Source organism: Protopterus annectens, chromosome 5.part1, assembly GCF_019279795.1.
Source record: "Protopterus annectens isolate FY-2018-M chromosome 5.part1, PAN1.0, whole genome shotgun sequence".
Taxonomy (NCBI): domain Eukaryota; kingdom Metazoa; phylum Chordata; order Ceratodontiformes; family Protopteridae; genus Protopterus; species Protopterus annectens.
Genome location: NC_056736.1, coordinates 671,055,877 through 671,075,528, shown reverse-complemented (window position 1 = coordinate 671,075,528; position 19,652 = coordinate 671,055,877). Strand labels below are relative to the sequence as shown.

Here is a 19,652-nt window from a genome sequence, read left to right as displayed (position 1 = left end):
TGCCTTTTTTACTAATCAACTGTGCATCTCTTGTTGATTGAGTTTTCTGATTCCTAGCAACAGAAATCACACTTTTCTATAGTTAACTGTACAAAATTATTTTTTATACTGTAGGGTCTCCTTCCTCTTTACCTATCATTGACTGCCAAAGTGAGCAAGCATTTTTCTGATTTTATTAATGGAATTCTTTTTGAGACAAACACGGACCTCACGGTTTCTTAAGGACAATAGAATTGAGAATGTCCTCTGCCTTTTGCCATTTTTTTTCTCTTCCACTAAGGAAGCAAGCTTCAAGTTAATATCATCACAGGACTGGGAAACAAATGTTGCAGAAGAAATTAAGAAATAGCATTCCATACATTCTAGACTACATATAAATCAACTACCAATAATTAGCGGACCGGAGTTCCGCTGTGGCGACCCCTAACCGGGAAAAGCTGAAAGAGACAACATTCTAGACTACATATCCATACAGTGTAGCATGTCTGCACCTGCTAAATGGCACCTTTCAGTGCAGATTTCTAAGCAGTTCTATTGAGCCGTCCTTGAGCAGTTACACTAATTTTGTTAATTTCATTGCAAGGTTTTGGAGGTTAGTCATGCCTTACTATTTCTGTCTTACATACTAAAAGAACATAGGGGAAAACATACTAGACCTGATAATTACCAACATGGGGACTCTATGCTCCATACCAGAAATATATCCCTCATTGGTAAGATCAGACCATAAATTAATTTCACTGGATATCCACATCCCGACCCCACCCCCAGCCCAGAAAACCACAGTGAAAAACTTCTCAAAAGCGAACTTCACACTTCTCAAAACCGAAGTGGGATCCTTCAAGGCCCCAGAGCCAGTGGAAACCACGGCCCAAACTGCAGAATCCTATATAAATGCATTCTACGGACATCTCCAGGAATGCATGGATCATGCTATCCCAAACAAAATCAAGACCCAATCATCCAAAGGCAGGTGTCCAGTCTGGTGGACCCCAGCCATAAATAAACTGTACAACAGAAGGAGGAAGCTACTACATGATAGAGCAAAATCCCTAAAAGGGAAGGCATCTCTGACCAGTACTAGCAAAAAATTACGATCCCTCATAAAATCCTCCAAAGCCAGCTTCGAGAGAAAAATTGCACAGGACACTAAAGACAATCATAAGGCTTTTTTCAGTTATGTTAGGAACCTGGGATGCAACTCCCAGACTTGTTCTGAGTTGATTCTAAACGACAAAAAATACACTGAACCCACAGACATCGTCAATATCCTGGCAGACAGTTTCAGTGCAAACTTCTCCACCCCAAAAGAGCAAGTATCTATCCCGGCAGAGTGAAGCCTCCTAAACATCTCTGATGCTCAGGTGAAGGCCGCCCTCTCCAAAGCATAAAAACACTGCTTCCATGGGACCAGATGGTGTCCCGGGTTGTGTCCTACATGAACTCCAAGAAGAACTAATCCCTCAAGTAAAACTGCTGTACAATCTCAGCCTCACTACAGGATATGTGCCCAAAGAATGGCGTACAGCAACAGTGGTCCCACTCCACAAAGATGGCGCCTTTGCGGACCCTGGAAACTATGGCCCCATAAGCCTGACTAGCCTAGTATGCAAGGCTATGGAGAGGATCATCATGGAACTCATAAACAAAGACATTGGGGACCTACAGACACTAGATCCTACCCAATTTGGCTTCATCAAGGGCAGATGATCCTGCCTTTTGAACCTGGTCGACTTCTTCGAAACAGTCACCAAGGCCATAGATGAAGGGAAAGGTAGTCCACACAGCCTGTCTCGACCTCGCAAAGGCATTTGACACAATACCCCACTCAGGCATCATAGATAAGCTATCCAGCCTAAATATAAACCCCTGTCACAAGATGGGTCGCAAACTGGCTCAAAGACAGAACCTGCAGAGTCAGAGTTGCTGGGGCCATGTCAGACTCGAAACCGGTCACAAGTGGCGTCCCACAAGGTTCTGTCCTGGGACCTCTCTTGTTCGGTATTTACTTTTCTGAGGTACAGGCCAACGTGGGAGGACTATGGCTCACCAAGTTCGCAGATGACTGCAAACTGGGCGCCATAATTGACTCTCCAGCTGACACAAACATCCTTCAAAAAGGTCTCGCAGAGACGGATAACTGGTGCCAAAGCCATGGTCTAAAGCTAAATGCCAAAAAGTGTATAGTCATACCCTTTGGCAAAAACAATGTGCCCACAAATTACCACATAGGTGGTAACCCATTAAGTACAGAGAAAGTAATTAGGGATCTGGGGACCCAAGTTGATAGCAATCTCTCCTTTGACAACCACATTGCCAAAGTGGTTAGAAAGACCTTCTACATAGCCCACCTCATCATGAAAGGATTCACATCTAGATCAAGAGAGGTAATCGTGCCCCTTTATTCATCCCTTATCAGGCCCATCATAGAATACAATGCCCCCTTTGGGGGATGTACCTTACCCGACACCTGCAGCAATTAGAAAGACACCAAAAGTACCTCACCAGGAGGATCAAGGGACTCAAACAGATGCCATATGCTGCTCGGTTAAAAAAAACTCCAGCTCTTCTCAGTTGCATACCGCCTACTTCGAGGCGATCTATGCCTGACATATAAAGCTATGTCCAACCCAGAATTAATGGACATGCTCCACCTCAGTAAATCTAAATCTTAGAGCCACTTGCTCGAGGGACTTGAACCTCAGCACAGAAATAAATAGAACATGCTGGAGGGGACAGATTCATAACCCAGAGGCTCCCTTCGCTCTGGAATAGAATTCCAATCCATGTTAGGCAGAGCAACCTCACTGACTCTCTTCAAGAAGAATCTTGATGAGTGGATGGGGGATCGTAGGTTTGTCCCAGGGATTACTTCTGTGTCACTATTAGACAGAGGCACAGTAAACTAAACTTTAAAAAGGGCACAGTATACTCAAATCAAGGGGTGGCATAAGCCAAACACAATCGGGCTAGGCTTATAAATGCCCCAGGGCAGATAGCCTAGTATGAACCTATGAACATCATTGATCGTATTTTAATTTCCGTCTCCATCATTGATCATATCCTCAGTGTCTCTGAAAAACAGTTTGTCCTATATGTTTACAGTTCTTCTGTTTTGTGTGTTTGTGAGTTGTAACTTAAAACCTGTTTAACGTTGAAGAAATTAAGAATAATGTTTCATTTTATTCAGGGCTTTCTTAGTCAGTATATCCAGGAGGTGCAGCAGTCCTATTGCTAGCTGAAATGTGCCATTGTACACTTAAATGTGGCTTACCCAAGCCTTTTCTTTATGGTTTTGATAGTCTCATTTCTTTCAAGTAATAATATAGGATACTCATTCATTTTATTTTTGTACTCCTAAGTGATCATATTAGGTCCTTCATGTGTGAAAAAAGTACAGTTTTGTACCTACCATAAATGTAGATGTTCGAGGATTCCATTGCTGCAGTCCTTACTATTGGGTATAGTCCGCGTCCAGTCGGCCCGAATACCAGAGTATAAGGCTGATGTCGGTCAGGGCGCATTAGACTGACGTCAGTACGTCAGGGTACTAATGCGCATGACCGACGTCATATCCTCAGTCTTTTCTTGCCCCAGATGTCAGAAGACCCTAAAAAGACAAGTCCCAAAATACCTGCACCAAAAACATGTACAATATATACAACAATATATACAAAAATATAAGCATGTAAACTCACCTACACAACCACCCCTAAACACAGAGGGGAAGGAGGGAGGGTAAATTGGACTGCAGCAATGGAATCCTCGAACATCTACATTTATGGTAGGTACAAAACTGTACTATGTTCTTCGTTTTCCATTGCTGCAGTCCTTACTATTGGGTAGAATCCCAAAGCAGAGGTAAGGGAGGCTGGCAAATCATAAAGAAGTAGGAGCTGACAACATGCCTTGCAAAACAGCTGTGGCAAAACCAGCCCTAGACTTAGAGTAGATAGGAAGGTGATAATGCTTAGAGAAAGTATGCACTGAACTCCAAGTAGCTGCTTCCAAAATATCCTTAGTTGCCACCCCCCTTAGAAATGCTGTTGAAGTGGCAGTAGCCCTAGTGGAATGAGGCCTAATCCCAGCTGGAATCTCCTTGCCATGATGGGAATAACAAAATGCAATGCAAAAGCCAATCCACCTAGAAATAGTTTGTTTTGACACAGGCTTGCCTTGTGAACTCAAAGCAAAAGAAACAAACAACTGCTGAGACTGCCTAAAATCCTTAGTCCTGCTTAAATAATAACGCAATTGCCTGTGTACATCTAAAGTGTGCAAAATCTTTTCCCCTTTATTTTGAGGGTCTGCATAAAACGTAGGCAAATGAATAGTTTGGTTTAAAGCCACACTAGAAACCACCTTAGGCATAAAGGAAGGATTAGTACGTAATGATACCCTATCCTTATGGAAAATCAAAAGGGCTCTACTGCCATAAGGGCCTGCAACTCAGACACCCTTCTTGCAGAAGTAATAGCCAACAGAAAAGCAGTCTTCCATGACAAGTATTTCAATTCAGCAGTAGCTGCAGGCTCAAAAGGTTGTAGAGTAAGTTTTTCCAACACAAAATTGAGATCCCAAGCAGGAGTAGGAGCTCTACGTGGGGTCTTATATTCTTTGCCCCTCTAAGAAACTGCTTGAACAAAGGATGCGAAAACAAAGGTGGGTCACAATCATAGTGAGCTGAAATTGCTGCAGCATGAATCTTAATGGAAGAGAAGGACAAACCTTTGTCCAATAACTCAGTAAGATATTGAAGAGCCACACTCAAATTAGGCTCAGAAATCTCCAAATTCTTTGCTGTACTCCAAAATAAAAATCTCTTCCATTTTTCTGCGTACACTCTCCTTGTACTAGGTCTTCTAGCTTCCATAATCACATTTAAAACTTGTTGAGGAAGTTGAGACCTGCTGTGTTTCAACACAGAATATGCCAGGCTGTTAGATGAAGAGAGTGAAGCTTGACATTGAGCAGATGACCGTCCTTCTGAGATAACAGATGAGGAATCAGAGGTAAAGGCCATGGAGGCTTCTTTACCAGACTCCGTAGTAGTGGGTACCAGTGTTGCCGAGGCCAATCTGGAGCTATCAAAATCATCCTTGGCCTGTCTTGTCTGACCTTTAATAGTACCTTTGGAAGAAGAGGCAGAGGTGGAAAGGCATACACATGAAGGTTTTTCCAACTGAAAGACAGAGCATCCACTTTCCAAGCTGTGTGATGAAACCCCTTTGTGCAATACTTTGGCAGCTGGTGGTTTAGTGGAGAAGCGAACAGATCTATGTCTGGAGTTCCCCATGACACTGTCAATTTCTGAAATACATGAAGATCCAGTTTCCACTCGTGGGGATCCATGATTTGTCTGCTTAACACATCTGCTAAGGAGTTCTGTGCTCCTGGCAGAAACCTTGCCTGAAGAGTTAGTTGCAAGCTTAGCGCAGTCTCCCATAAAATCATTGCTTGCCTGCATAGAGGATAAGAATGTGTTCCCCCTTGCTTGTTGATGTACCACATGACAGTTGTGTTGTCTGTTAGAATCAACACTTGCCCTGGAAGAAGTAACTCCTTGAAAGCCATTAATGCAAACTGGACTGCTAACATCTCCTTCATGTTGATATGTAGATGCTGTAGTCTGGCAGGCCACTTGTCTTGTATCCACTTTCCATTTAGATGAGCTCCCAAGCAATGTCCGAGGCATCTGTCGTTAAGATCTGACTTGCCTCTGGCCGGGTCACAGAGAGTCCCTTGTTTAGGTGACATTCCTGAGCCCACCACAAGAATTCTTTTGAAGGCAAGGTATTATTTGAATGACAGTGTCCAAATCCTGGCAGTGCTGTGTCCATACATTTTGAGATACCATTGTAGCTTCCTCATATGCAGTTTGGCATTGGGAAGCACCAGAATACAAGATGCCATGAACCCTAATGCTTGAAGGACTGTCCTTGCAGTCAGCACGGACTGATGAGATAGTTGATGGAAGTAAAGTGACAGACTCTTTTGTTTGTCCGGGGTTAAAAAGGCCATCTGGGCTGCTGTATTCAGTCTCACACCCAGAAAGCACATGTCTTGAGAGGGTACTAGACTGGACTTTATTTCGTTCACAGAATACCCTAGGCATCTTAGCACTGCTATAACATATTCCAGATGCTGTAGAAGGTCTTCCTTTTCTTGAGCCAGAATCAGGCAGTCGTCCAAGTAAGGATAGATTTGAATTCCTTGAAGCCTGAAGTAAGCTATCACTGGAGCCAGAACCTTTGTGAATACTCTGGGCGCAGTAGATAAGCCAAAGGGCAATGCAGAGAACTGATAATGAGAATTTCCAGCTCGAAACCGCAGATACTTCCTGCAACTTAGCCTTATAGGCACATGAAGGTAAGCTTCCTTGAGATCTAAAGTTACCATCCAGTGATCTTTGCCCAGCAGAGGTAAAAGCTGTTGTAACGTCAACATCTTGAACTTGGGAATGTCCAAAAACGTGTTGAGGAGAGATAAATCCAAAATTGGTCTCCACGTGTTCCCCTTCTTTGGTACTAGGAACAGGCGAGAATAAAATCCTAGGCCCCTTTCTGATACAGGGACTGGCTGAATGGCCCCTATCTGGAGTAACTGAGAAACTTGCTTGTGAGCCTCTTTTCTTTGTGGAGGAGGAACGTCTGGCATGCCTTTGAAAGGGGCATTGTATGGAAATAAAATCTGTAACCGTGGTGAATGATATCCAACACCCATTTGTCTTGAGTAATTAAATCCCAATTTTCTTTGAAAAGAGACAGTCTTCCTCCCAAAGGAGCTGCCAGACGGGAATCTACTGGCAGCTGAAAAGACAGGTCATTGGGTCTGTTTACGAAAGGACTGACCCCTGCCCTCACCAGAAGTCTGAGCAGGTGAACTCCCTGTTCTAGGCCTAAAAGAACCTTGAGCCCTGCCCCTACCACGTCTAGACCTACCCCTAGACTGGGAATCATAAGCAGGATATGTCCACCCCTTAGCAGGCCAATTTCTACTAAACTACGGTGGCTGCACCTGCAAAAAATCTTTAACAGTTTGCATAGACTTAGCTTTGTCCTCCATTTTCTTTAAAACTGCTTCCACAGGCGATCCAAACAACACATCAGACTGTAAAGGAGCATCCAAAATCCTTGTCTTAACATGCTCAGCTAAATTCTGATCCTTCAACCAGGCATGCCTGCGAAGAACAGAACTGGTAGCAGCCACCCTCGAGGAGGCCTGTACAGCATCAAAACCACATTGCAAAGAATGCTTACCCACTTGTTCAGACACATGAACCAAATCCAGCAACTCTTTACACTCAATACCTTCCGCCAAAGCATCCACCTTAGATTTCAATTGTGAAAGGAGATAATTCTGATATTTTAGCATGTGAAACTGACAATTTAATGCTCTCATGGCTAGAGTGGAAGAAGTATACACTTTCTTTCCCCACCTATCCAAAGCCCTTGCCTCTTTATCAGTGGGAACAGGATTTTTAACCACAGAAGCCTTAACACCTTTAGGCCCTTGAGAAATAGTTTCTGGGTCCGCCCTAGGACTCTTAAACAAATATTTATGAGCTTCGGGCACCCTATAATACCTATCAGGCTTAACAGGAGCAGGAGGCAAAGAGTCAGGGTTCAGGGAAGCCTCTGCAAAAACATCTTCCACCACATTCAACACAGGAGGAATAGCTAAAGGCCTATGCTGGGGTAAAAACAAGAATTCCCTAAGCCTTTTCCTGGAATCAGAGTAATCCTGGCCTTCCCATTTAAAGTGCTCCCTCATGGAATGCAGAGTCTCTGAAAATGAGAAATCCTCAGGAGGAGAAGCTGTAGGAGTGGAATCATCCACATCAGAATCAGAATAAGTAGGATACTCCTGCATATCTTCCGCAGAAGATTCTGAAGCCTCTGAACACTGTTCAAAACTATCAAACTCCGGTTCCACCCTAGGCCTCTTATCAGGCGGGGGCATAGAACCTCTAAACATAGTAATCAAATCTTCTGCCATTTTAAGCATATGTTTCTTAGGTACAGAACCCGAAATGCTAGGAGAAGCCCCCACTGAAGCTGAACTAGGCCTACCTCTCAAAGAAGTTTTGGCAACAGAAGGAGAGGCTCTAACTACCTTGGGAAGAGAGGGAAGAACAGTCACCTGAGAAGCCCCCTCAGCCTGGCCTACCTCCTGAGAAGGCACATCCTGTAATAGTAAAGTTTCTGCCTGGGACTCCATGGAAACTCCTGGCAAAACCTCTGGCTCCACTGAGCCTTCTAAAGAACCGACGTCCAGGACTGCCGGTTCATCAACCCTAGGCTTCGCTGTTGTTGTCCTTGCGCTTCTTGGACGAAGCGGGCGTCGGCTTTTATAATTGCAACGCTTCCCAAACACTAACCTGGCACAGTCTAACCTCCTCTTAATAGTGCGTTTGTTAAACCTAGCACAAGAGCGGCAACCAACAACGTCGTGCTCAGGCCCTAAACAAGGTATACACAAGGTATGGTAATCCCTATGAGGTATCTGTTTCCCACAAGAAATACAGTTATTCACTTTTTCTGACATCCGGTAAAATACTGAGGCAAGAAAAACCAAAATGTTCTAACGGGTACTTAGCCAACTCTGTTTCGGTCTGAAACTCCGGTTTCGGAAATATTTCAGAACGCCAACCTGCACTCGCAAAACTGCTTCTGCATCGGACCATGCGGCAAAAAAGACTGAGGATATGACGTCGGTCATGCGCATTAGTACCCTGACGTACTGACGTCAGTCTAATGCGCCCTGACCGACGTCAGCCTTATACTCTGGTATTCGGGCCGACTGGACGCGGACTATACCCAATAGTAAGGACTCCAGCAATGGAAAACGAAGAACATCAGTTAATGATGTTTAATTTTAATTGCTTCAGTTTTATTTCCTGGTTGTTTCTGCTTGATAGCATGATTGCCTTGGTGTGTATAGTTTGTATTTATTAACTATCATTTCTCTTTTTCTGCCATTGTGGCAAAATAACTTGTTTCAGTTGTTATTTTTTTGATATTGAGTTTAGGTCCAGGCAGTAGTACTTAATTTGCTAACTCTGCTAGCAATGTTGGCATGAGGGTACGGGTCTTGAGGTTTTAAAACCAAATTTGATGTTGTCATCCATTCTTGACTGATGGGTTACGGTTCCGAACCTCGAAACTGATACGGCCATTATGTAGCTCGCGCCAGCCAAAAACCTCTCGAGCTAATGGTCTACCCGTAATGCCCCTGTGTACATTACCTCGATCTCGTTTGCCGCTCTTATAGAACGACTCGTCAGTCGATTCGCTCTCGCAGCTAAGTGAATTTTTTTGATGTACAACTATATTTTGTGTTCTATATAGTTTCTACTCTAAATATTCTTGTTTCTACTTTATATTGGTATTTCTAAACTACTTCTACCCTTCTTTTCTTTGTGACTGTTTCACCCATTAACCTTCTACCACTTGGTATTCTTGCCTAACATAGTTGGTAGTTTTTATTTCCCTCTCTTTTCCTTCTCTTTCTTAACTGTAGGTAATCTTTCCTATCATTGTTGGTAGGATCTTTATAGCGTGATTGTGTCTATTTCTTCTTATTAAGACAGATAAATCTGAATCCACAACTGAATTTAAACGGTGTCAGGAGTGTGGCAGGAAAATTCCAAACTCTGACGGACATGAAAAATTTATCTACTGTGTAGGTGCTCTGCACCTTGAAATTGAGTGTTCTGTCTGCCAGGGTTTTACTACCAGAACTTTTGTAGAACGTAAAAATAAACTTTCATAGGTTGGTACTAGGCTTATCAGCCCTAGGGCCTATACAAGCCTAGCCATAACAATTCCCTGGCTATTTCTTCCCACACTATTTACTTCCCTTGACCCCTGTCTAGCAGGGCGACTGACGTGATCCCCGGGGTAAATTTCCTTTCTCCCATCCAGTCGTCAAGGTTCCTTTTGAAGAGGGCCAAAGAGGCACTCTGCCTGACATGTACAGGCAATCTATTCCAGAGTCTGGGGAGTCTCTGGGTCAGGAACCTATCCCTCCAGCATGTTTTGTTTATTGTGATAACAAGGTTTAGATCCCTGGAGCGTGTGGCTCTGAGGGATTGGGATTTCTTTAAGTGTAGCATATCCAACAGCTCTGGGTTTGACATGGCCTTGTATGTTGAGCAGAGATCGCCTCTGAATAGACGATACGTGACAGAGTATAGCTGGAGTTTTTTAAGGCGGTCAGCGTAGGGCATCTACTTTAGGCCTGTGATTCTTTTAGTGAGGTATTTCTGCTGCCTTTCCAGTTGTTGCAGATGTCTTGAGAGGTGCATACCAAACGGGGCATTGTATTCTATAATGGGTCTAATGAGGGATGTGTACAGTGAGACAATGACCTCTTTTTTTCTGGATGAAAAGCCCTTAGTGATGAGGTGTGCCACATAGAAGGATTTTTTGACTGTTGTGGCGATGTGGTTATCGAAGGTGAGACCACTGTCCACCTGTGTCCCTAAGTCTCTTATCACACTTTCGGTGTTTAGTGTACTGCCACCTATATGGTAATTCACGGGTACATGTCTTTTCCCAAAGGGGATAACTATACATTTCTTGGCATTGAGCTTGAGCCCATGGCTCTGGCACCAAGCATCTGTTTCTGTAAGGCCCTTTTGTAGAGTATCCACATAATTTGAGGATTCAATAATGCCTCCCAGTTTGCAGTCATCTGCGAACTTTGTTAGCCAGAGTCCCTTAGTGTTGGTCTGTACTTCAGAAAAGTAGATGCCAAACAAGAGCGGTCCCAGGACTGAACCCTGAGGTTCTCTACTTGTCACTTGTCTGGAGCTGGATTTGGAGTCGGCTACTTTTACAGTGTGGGTTCTATCAGTAAGCCAGTTAGCAACCCATTGGGTGACGTAGGGATTAATGCCCAGCTTAGTAAGTTTATCTATGATTCCAGAGTGGGGGATGGTGTCAAAGACCTTGGCAAGGTCTAGATAGGCTGTGTGGACCACCTTACCCTTGTCCATGGCTCTGGAGACTGATTTGAAGAAGTCAGTCAGGTTCAGGAGACAAGATCGGCCTTTCACGAACCCAAACTGGATGGGGTCCAGTATTTGAAGGTTGCCAATGTCTTTGTTTATAAGTTCCATGATGATACGTGCGTTTTTTACCTGTGTGGCCATTATTACCAGAATGTGGCAATTTTCCGGTATTGAGATGGGCCATTTAGGAGGTGAGAGGGGGGTGAAGTTTGCACTGAATCGATCTGCCAGGATATTGGCAATATCCTTGGGATCAGTATATTTAATGCCATTCTGTTTTAGCTCAGAGAAGATCTGAGCATAGCCATTTAGATTATTGACATAGTTATAGAATGCCTTGTGGTTGTCTTTGGAATCTTTGGCGATTTTATTTTCGTAACTAGCTTTGGAGGATTTTATAAGGGATCTCAGTTTCTTACTGAGGCTGGTAAGGGAGTTTTTTGCATCCTGGGATTTTCCTCTTTTCTGCAACAGTTTCTTCATTTTGTTGTAAAGTTTGTTTATGGCAGGGGACCACCAGATTGGCTTTCTTTTCTTGGATGAGAGCATCTTGGTTCTATTTGGGATTGCACGATTCGTGCATGAGTGGATGTGCTCGTACAGTGCCTTAGTGTAGGATTCAGCATTTGAACTTTCAGTTCCCGTCTGCATGGGTGTCATGAAGTTTGTCACTTCTGACTTGAGTAGCATGAAGTTGGCTTTGGAGAAGTTTTTTATGGAGGTTTCCTTACTTGGGGGGGTGGGGATGGGATGTGGATGTTAAGGGTGATTAGCATATGGTCAGATCTGACTAACGAGGGGGTGACCATAGGTGTGGAGCATCGATTTCCCATATTGGTAATGACCAGGTCAAGGATATTGGAGCCCCTGGTGGGACTATGGATTAGTTGATCCAGGGCATTGGAATTTATGAATTCCAAGAAGCATTGGACAAAACTGTTGGTACATGAGTAGTTTTCCCAGTTAATGGCAGGGTAGTTAAAATCAGCCAGTATTAGGGTGTTTGGTTCTATCTTAATATTTTCCAGTATGTTTAGAAAGGTGTAGTGAGAATCTTGGGGTATGGTGGGGAATCTGTAGCAAGCTACAATTTGGATTGCAGTCTTACCTAGTGTTAGTTGCACATGGAGAATTTCAGTCGCATTGTGTTCGGCAACTAGCCTGGTGGTGTGAATATCCTTGGTGAATATTGACACTCCTCCACCTTTAGTGTTTCGGTCCTGGTTTGTTGGCCGAAAAGTGTGGTAAGAGTTGAAGCCTGGTATTGCAGGGGTGCTCACTGGAGCCGTGAATCAGGTCTCAGTTACTGCACAGATATCGATGTTCTCCATTTTTAGGAGTGCCTCGAGAGAGTGCATTTTGAGGTTTAGACTTCTAGCATTGAGTAGCATTACCTTCAGATTCTCAAAGGGCTCCTAAAGGCACTCTTGGAGGAAGCGTTGTCCAAGGCCGACCAGTCTCCTCTGGTTCAGAAATTCATTTGTTCGGTGCCAACATCTCCATCTACGCCGACACCAAAAAAGCATAAAAACTCTTCTGTTGGATCTTCTACAGAACTGAGATTCAAGGTTCCAAAAACCTTGCAAGGTACCGATTCCTTGGCACCAACTGCTATCTCGGTGCCATCAACTCCTGTTATGGCAACAGCACCGACTACGACCCCAATATTGACAACTATGTCTGCACCGGCATCATTAGTTACTGTGTCTGTACCGACATCTCCCATGGCACCACAGTGTGTGACTTGTCCCCCTGTACCGAAAATAGAAACTTTACATACATGCAGGACAAGACATTCCCCCACGATCTACCCCTTTCTGGGTTAACTTCCAAGCCCATTTTTAGAAAGGCTGATCCCCCTTCTGGACTGTTCACTCCAACAGGAGTCTCTCTGAATTTGATGTTGAGGTTGGTGGACCAGCTTCTCATGGCTTGGGGTCTTCCTCCTCCCTCTCATTCCCCTCACCCTCTTGGTGTGGGAGGAATTTTCTCCCTGTAACACCTGCTTATATTCCTCCTCTGACCTGCTCAGAGGCTTTAGAGCTGTAGACTCCTACCACACAAGTTCCAGTCATTTCAACTCCGATAACTTTTTTGTCTTCTGTTCCAAGCACAGCTCTGACTTTCTCAGTGCCATCGAAACTGATGGGTCCCTGGGATCAATCTTACCCCATCGGGTCCAGAGGGCTTGAATTAACTCATGTTTTTTATTTGGAATCGATCTTGCCACTTCGGTCTGTGCCAGCTGCAGGTCTCTCCTCAGCTCAGGTCTTGAAGGTGGGTGTCTTGGGGTGGAGTATGACCCCAGTTCTGAGTTTGTCTGTTTTGGTTCCAGGCTGCCATCCTTTCTCAGGGGGTCCTGCTTTCCAAGCCATGGAGAGAGCCTTGGCCACAGCTACTTCCCAGGTGGTTCCTATGTTACCAGAGTCTCATCCTTTGACCCTGCCATTCCAGAGCTTTCACCAACCTCAGTGCCTGGAAAGCGAGCTCTAGGGCCCCAAGAATTACCTTCCAAAGACCACCCTTCTTCCGAGTCCTCCTCAGACATTCCCACTGAGGAGCCCCCCTCCCTAAAAAAGAAACTGTGTAAGAGGAAGCATCTAGATTCCCCTGAAGTGTCTGTCACTGAGGACACCGATTCGATGAAGGGAATGGGTTCCCCCCGGTCACCCCCGAAGATATCTCCTTTGGAGACATCCTAGAAATCCTCAAACAGAGGGGTAACTGGAAGTCCAAAAACCCTTCCTCCTAGGAATCTGTGTACTTGCAGGCCTTTGGAGCTTGCCCATCTGCTTCCTGGGTGATCCTTCCCCCTGATGATCTCATTAAGCTGATCGCTCAGCCAGCTTGGAAGGCTCCTGTTATGATAGAACCAATCACCTGGAGACCAGATAGGATACTGTCAGCTCCTGAGGATCACCAGTAATGGGTGAAAGGACTAGCAGTAGATGCCATGGTGGTGGACGCTGCCACTAAGAAGCAGCTAGCTGAGGAAAGTTCCACTGTTCATCCCTCTAACTGAGAGTGTAAGGAAATGGACAGATTTGGGAAGCGGGTCATGCATCATTGACCTTTACTATTGGGTTCTTGAATTTTATAGCACATTTTACTAGGCTCCAAAGGGATCTGATCAAGGAGCTATTGGATACCCTATCAGGAGCTGTGCCTGAGGGGGTCCAGGAAAAAGTGGCCTCCCAGCTAGCTTCTCTGGAGTCTATATCTAATTCGTCCATGTGGCTCATTGCACATGCAGCAGAATGGGTGACCAAATCAGCTGCATCAGGTGTTGCTATTCGACGACATGCTAGGATGCGCCTGTGTGAGTTTTTGGAGCCATTCAAGTCTTCTTTTATCAGTGCTCCTTTTGATGGATCATCTTTTTTTGGCCCCAAGGTTAAGGAAATTCTATCCAGGTGTGAGAAAGACAGAGAGACTCTGCCTGCTTTTGGCATTTGTTTTTCTCCTTAAGGAGCCTATTAAAGAATCAGAGGAGTGGGAAGATGTAGTTCAAGAAATCCCAGAAGCCTTTACTGGATACACATGGTACAGACTCTCCTCAGGGCAGAGGGGGGAGTTCAAATGGAAGACTCCATCCTAGAGGCGGAGATGGCCTGCATAACCAAGGTTCCAGGGAGTCTTTCTGTGGCTAACCCTATCAGTGCTCCTGAAGGTAGGCCCGATTGCTTACCTCTGGAAGCAATCGGGGGAAGATTTTCTTTGCACCCAACAGCCTAGCGACTTATAACTGCAGATACCTGGGTGCTAAGAATAATTTCCAGAGATTATTTCATCCCCTTTTCCCTTTACCCAATAACTTAATCAGGGCTCCCCGACATTCCACCCAGTCAGAGGGACCAAAGCAGCCTTAGAAGTGTAAAAGCTGCTAGAATAAAAAGTCACCCAGAATGTCCCATTAGACCAAAGAGGATTCGGATGTTACTCAAGATTCTTTTTAGTGCCAAAAAAGACCGGCAACTGGAGACCAAATGTGGATCTCAGCATTCTAAACAATTTTATTCAACAGTCGAAATTCTGGATGGTCCTGATTCAGTCAGTACTTCACTTTCTAGAAGAAAACGATTGGATGTGCTGTATAGACATTCATGATGCGTATTACAACATAAAAGTTGACAAACGTTCAAGAAGGTCCCTCCGTTTTTGGCTAGGAGATAGTCTTTATCAGTTTAGGGTATTGCCCTTTGGTCTCACCACAGCCCCAAGAGTGTTCACCAAATGTATGGTAGCAGTAGCAGCTTACTTAAGACTGCACGGATTCCGGGCATTTCCATATCTAGACAACTGGCTCATCACCGCTCTCACCAGACATCTAAAGTTCTTGAATCTGTCATCACGGTCTTTCAAACAAAATCTGTTCTTGAATCCGGGCATCGCAGTCATTCAAACAAAATTCCAGCTGAATCCTTCTCAGGATATGGAATTTATTGGAGCCCGTCTAAACACGCACTCTTCCGTAGCCTCCCTACCTGCTCACAGATTGCACAAAATAAGGTTTCGAGTCCATTCTGTCCTCACCACAGACAAAGTACAAACTCTCCAGGTGCTTCAAGCCTTGGAGTCCATGGCAGCGACGATAACTCTGGTCCCTTTATCGAAATATCACATAAGATTACTGCAATGGTTGCTAGCGAATCAGTGGTCCATTCGAACTCACTCAATGAACCATCCAATATTTATCACCAGTCACTGCAAAAAGAAACTATCCTGGTGGATGGAATCTGAACAAATTCTTCTTGGCCGCCCCTTTGTCCCTCTGCAACCCGAGGCCATAGTGACCATGGATGCTTTCCAGATTTGGGGGGGGGGGGTATTATCTGGGACAGACAGTCCAAGGCATTTGGTCCACGATAGAGGCCAGTCTGCATATCAGTGTCCTGGAGTTGAGGGTGGTGCTTCTATTGTTGCAAGCATTTTATTCCATCCTCCCACAAGGAACAGTTGCAGTTCAGTCAGACAGCATGTCTGTAGTTTGGTACATCAACAAGCGCCAGGTCCTATCCCCTGTGTCGAGAAGCCCTATAAGTATGGTAATGGGCCATAGCCTCCAACCGCTTTCTGATAGTAACGCACATCCCGGGGAGTTCAAATGTAATAGCAGACAAACTGAGCAGGTGCATTCTTTCACCTTATGAGTGGTCTCTGAATCCCATGGTAGTGAAGATCATCTTTCATTGCTGGGGCCAGCTTTGCTGCGACTTTTTTGCCTCACTCCAAAACAAGTGCAGAAGCTACTTTGCCCTAATCCCCCCTCAGGGGGAATCTCTGAGAGAGAGAGATGCTTTTCTCCTCGATTGGCCACTGGGTCTTCTCTGTGCCTTTCCCTCTGATCCCACTATTTCTAAAGAAAGCAGCCAGGTTGAGAAACCAAGTAATTCTTGTTGCACCCTACTGGCTTCAACAAATATGGTTTCCCTTCCTATGGCATCATCTAGTTCACCATCCATGGATTCTGGACTCCGTTCCAGACCTTCTGTCTCACCCTCAAGGACTGGTGCATCCCAGCCTTCAAAGTCTCAAGCTAACTGCTTGGTTCCTCCAATTCCGTTCGTCTCCAGGCATAATGATATACCATCCCTGGTAGGAAAAATATTGCTATCGTCACATAAACCAACCTCCAGGAAACGCTGCCTCATTAAGTGGAAGAGGTTTTCTTTATGGGCTTGTGATAATGGTCTTGATCTTTTCTCAGCACCGGTAGAGAAAGTGTTAGAATTTCTGGCCATCCTTTTTACAAAAGGTGCTTCCGCATCTACTATTAAAGTCACTCTAGCTGCCATCTCCAACTTCCATAATGCCTTCGGAGACCTACCCTTTCTCAAGGGAACTATTTGATTAAAACCTCCTTTTAAAGACCCTGTACCCCCATGTGACCTAACTATTGTTCTACAATCACTGGTACTTTCTCCTTTTGAACCAAGAGCTACTTGTGACTTGAAGTTTCGCTCTTGGAAGATGCTTCTACTTTTAGCTCTGACCTCTGCAGGATGAGTATCCGAATTGCAAGCCTTATGTTCAAAGCCCCCTTATTTAATTTTCCATAAGGATAGAGTTGCACTCAGGACCAAGCCATCCTTTCTTCCAAAGGTGGTTTCAGATTCTAACTTCAGTCAGACTATAGACCTACCCATCTTCTTTCCAAATTTTACCAGTAAGAGTGAAGAATTCCTACACTTGTTAGACGTACACTGACCGTTATGTTGTTGCCTCAACAGAACTAAAGCATTCAGGAAATCAGAACAGTTGTTAATTTCTTTCGCTGGCACAAACTTAGGAAAATCTGTGTCTAAAGTTACCTTGTCAGGAAGGCTTAGAGATTGTATTACCTTCATTTTTAACAAAAACAATTTAAAACTAACCATGCCAATGAAGGCTCATTCCCACCAGGTCATTGTCCACTTCAGCTGTTTTCCATTCAAGGGCTTCCTTGGATGCGATATGCACAGCAGCAACATGGGCTAGTCCGCATACCTTCATCTCTCATTACAAATTCGATTTGAGCTCCAGGGGAAGAGCCACATTTGGTTCTATGAGTCTCAAGAATATTCTTCCATAGGGCAACCCAGGATCTAAAGTAGCTGGGAACTCTGTCCCATCAGTCAAGAATGGATGAAGATTGACAAAATCAGATAAAGAATTCATGTCTTACCATAATGTTCCATCTGTGTTGTTGATCTTCATCCATTCTTGACATCCCCCCTCTTTCTCCCTCCTGGGACTCCTGACGGAGCCATCTTTTTCCTGGGTTTTCAGTTTGGCTGTTCCTTGGACATGGCTTCTTCATCGAGGTCTCTCTACGTTTGTATGCATATTTTCTTCTATAAGATTGCAAACTCAATCTGAAGTAATGAACACAAGGACATTACAGGTGGACCTTAAGCATGAGAGTATTTTTCTGGCATGAGCTATGTAACAGCCGTAACGGATCTGCAGATCGGAACCGTAACCCATCGGTCAAGACCAGATGGAGATCGACAATATAGATGGAGCATTATGGAAGACATAACTTCTTTTTTTTTTTTTTTTGTTTGACAGGATCCTTGCCCTTGCAAGTATCCAGAACATCTCAGTTTGAATTTTCTGATCTTGAGCTTTTCACCCCTTTGTTACAGAACTGTAAGGTACCTCATTGTACTATATAAAGTCCTTAGATTTAATGTTATTTACACTATTAATGTTTATTGTGGAAAAATTGTACATTCCTAAAGCCTTACTAATGTTTCTGTGGCCACTAACTCTACACTATCATCCTTTCTGCTAACTTGAGCATTGATCATATCATCAAAGAATGTGATATGTGCCTGTGACTCAGATCAACATCCAAAGACAAAGAGACAGAAAGTGAAGGTGGAAGGGCTTCGTCATCTTTTTGTAGATGCCCAGCTGAGGGATTATTGGGAGGGTATCTCATGGAATTTCTGGTCTGTCAGTATGTATTGCTGGAGGTTAAAGTTTGAGACTGGGCATCACTCTTACTCTTCTCCAGGTAAATTGTTGCAGTCATTTACTCACCATCAGGTCCTCCTCAACTAGTAGGTGATAGTTCATGTGTGTGCTGCCACCAGGTTATGCCAAATTCTCAAGTGATGTGATGCACTGGCCTGTAGCAGTCACCTTGGGTGTGTTTCCAAGGGTGTTCACACTGGTCTGTCAGTGCAGTGCAGCCAGAGTATAGTCAGAACTGGCTTGCACTTGTAGATTGGTCACTAATTCCCCTGGTGTGGTTTTGTGGTAGTACTTGGGACAGAGGGCTCTATTCCCAAGGCCTTCCTCCATCTCTATGTCCTACACTGCTTGCTGGCCCAGGTTACGAAAGGTACACCAAATTTTTCTTTGCAGTCCTGTGACAGTAAAACCTCTCTATAGAGGACTTGAACCTATTCATTCCCTTTCCCCACACCAGACTGCCAACTTTACTGGGTATTACCAGCATAGAGGGAAGAGCTGTCCAGTGAGGCTGTCATACAGGCAGGTATGTCTAGGTGGGTTCTGCTCTTAGCCGCATCTCTGTATGACCCTAACCCATCCCATGGTTGTGAGGTTTTGTGATCCATATCTCCATGAGGCAGTTACATATTCCTAGAGAGAGTACTTCTTTCAGTGCGTTCGTGATAGTCACTATTGTACTTGAATCTTGAAGAACCAGACACACATACTAAGGTCACTCTGTGTTCTACTGCTCCTCCACTGAGGGAATCTTGGCATCTCATACCCCAGACCTCCTCTTCTCTCTACAGACAGTAGCATCTTCCTCACACTAGCTGTAGCCAATACCCAAGGCATTAATGATACCTGAGTTACTTTATCCTAGTCACAGTTTTATAACTTTAAAGCAGGAAAACTGTCTAATGTTCACTGAGTCCTATGCCAGCAGGGCTTGCAGGACTGTCAGAGATGTTGGACATTTGCTGTCTGTTTTGAGGAGATCTGATATTTTGAATGCAGGTGTGCAGCTACAGAGAGTATAACCAGATGACAGTTCGGTGCTTTGTGCAGCTATTTTCATCTTTTATACTCTCTCAGGTGAGTGCATCCAGGGTCTTTAGCTTGCTGTTGGTTGACCTCCACCAATCACCCGATTCAAAGTCAACTCTGTAGCTGACTGAGTACTGTCCCTACC

General features: G+C 44.4%; 1 protein-coding gene across 2 annotated transcripts in view; it reads left to right on the top strand.

Moving 5' to 3' along the window:
* RNF17 (ring finger protein 17) overlaps positions 1-19,652 on the top strand; it is a 3,936,714-nt gene that overhangs the window by 2,133,342 nt on the left and 1,783,720 nt on the right. The window lies entirely within an intron of this gene.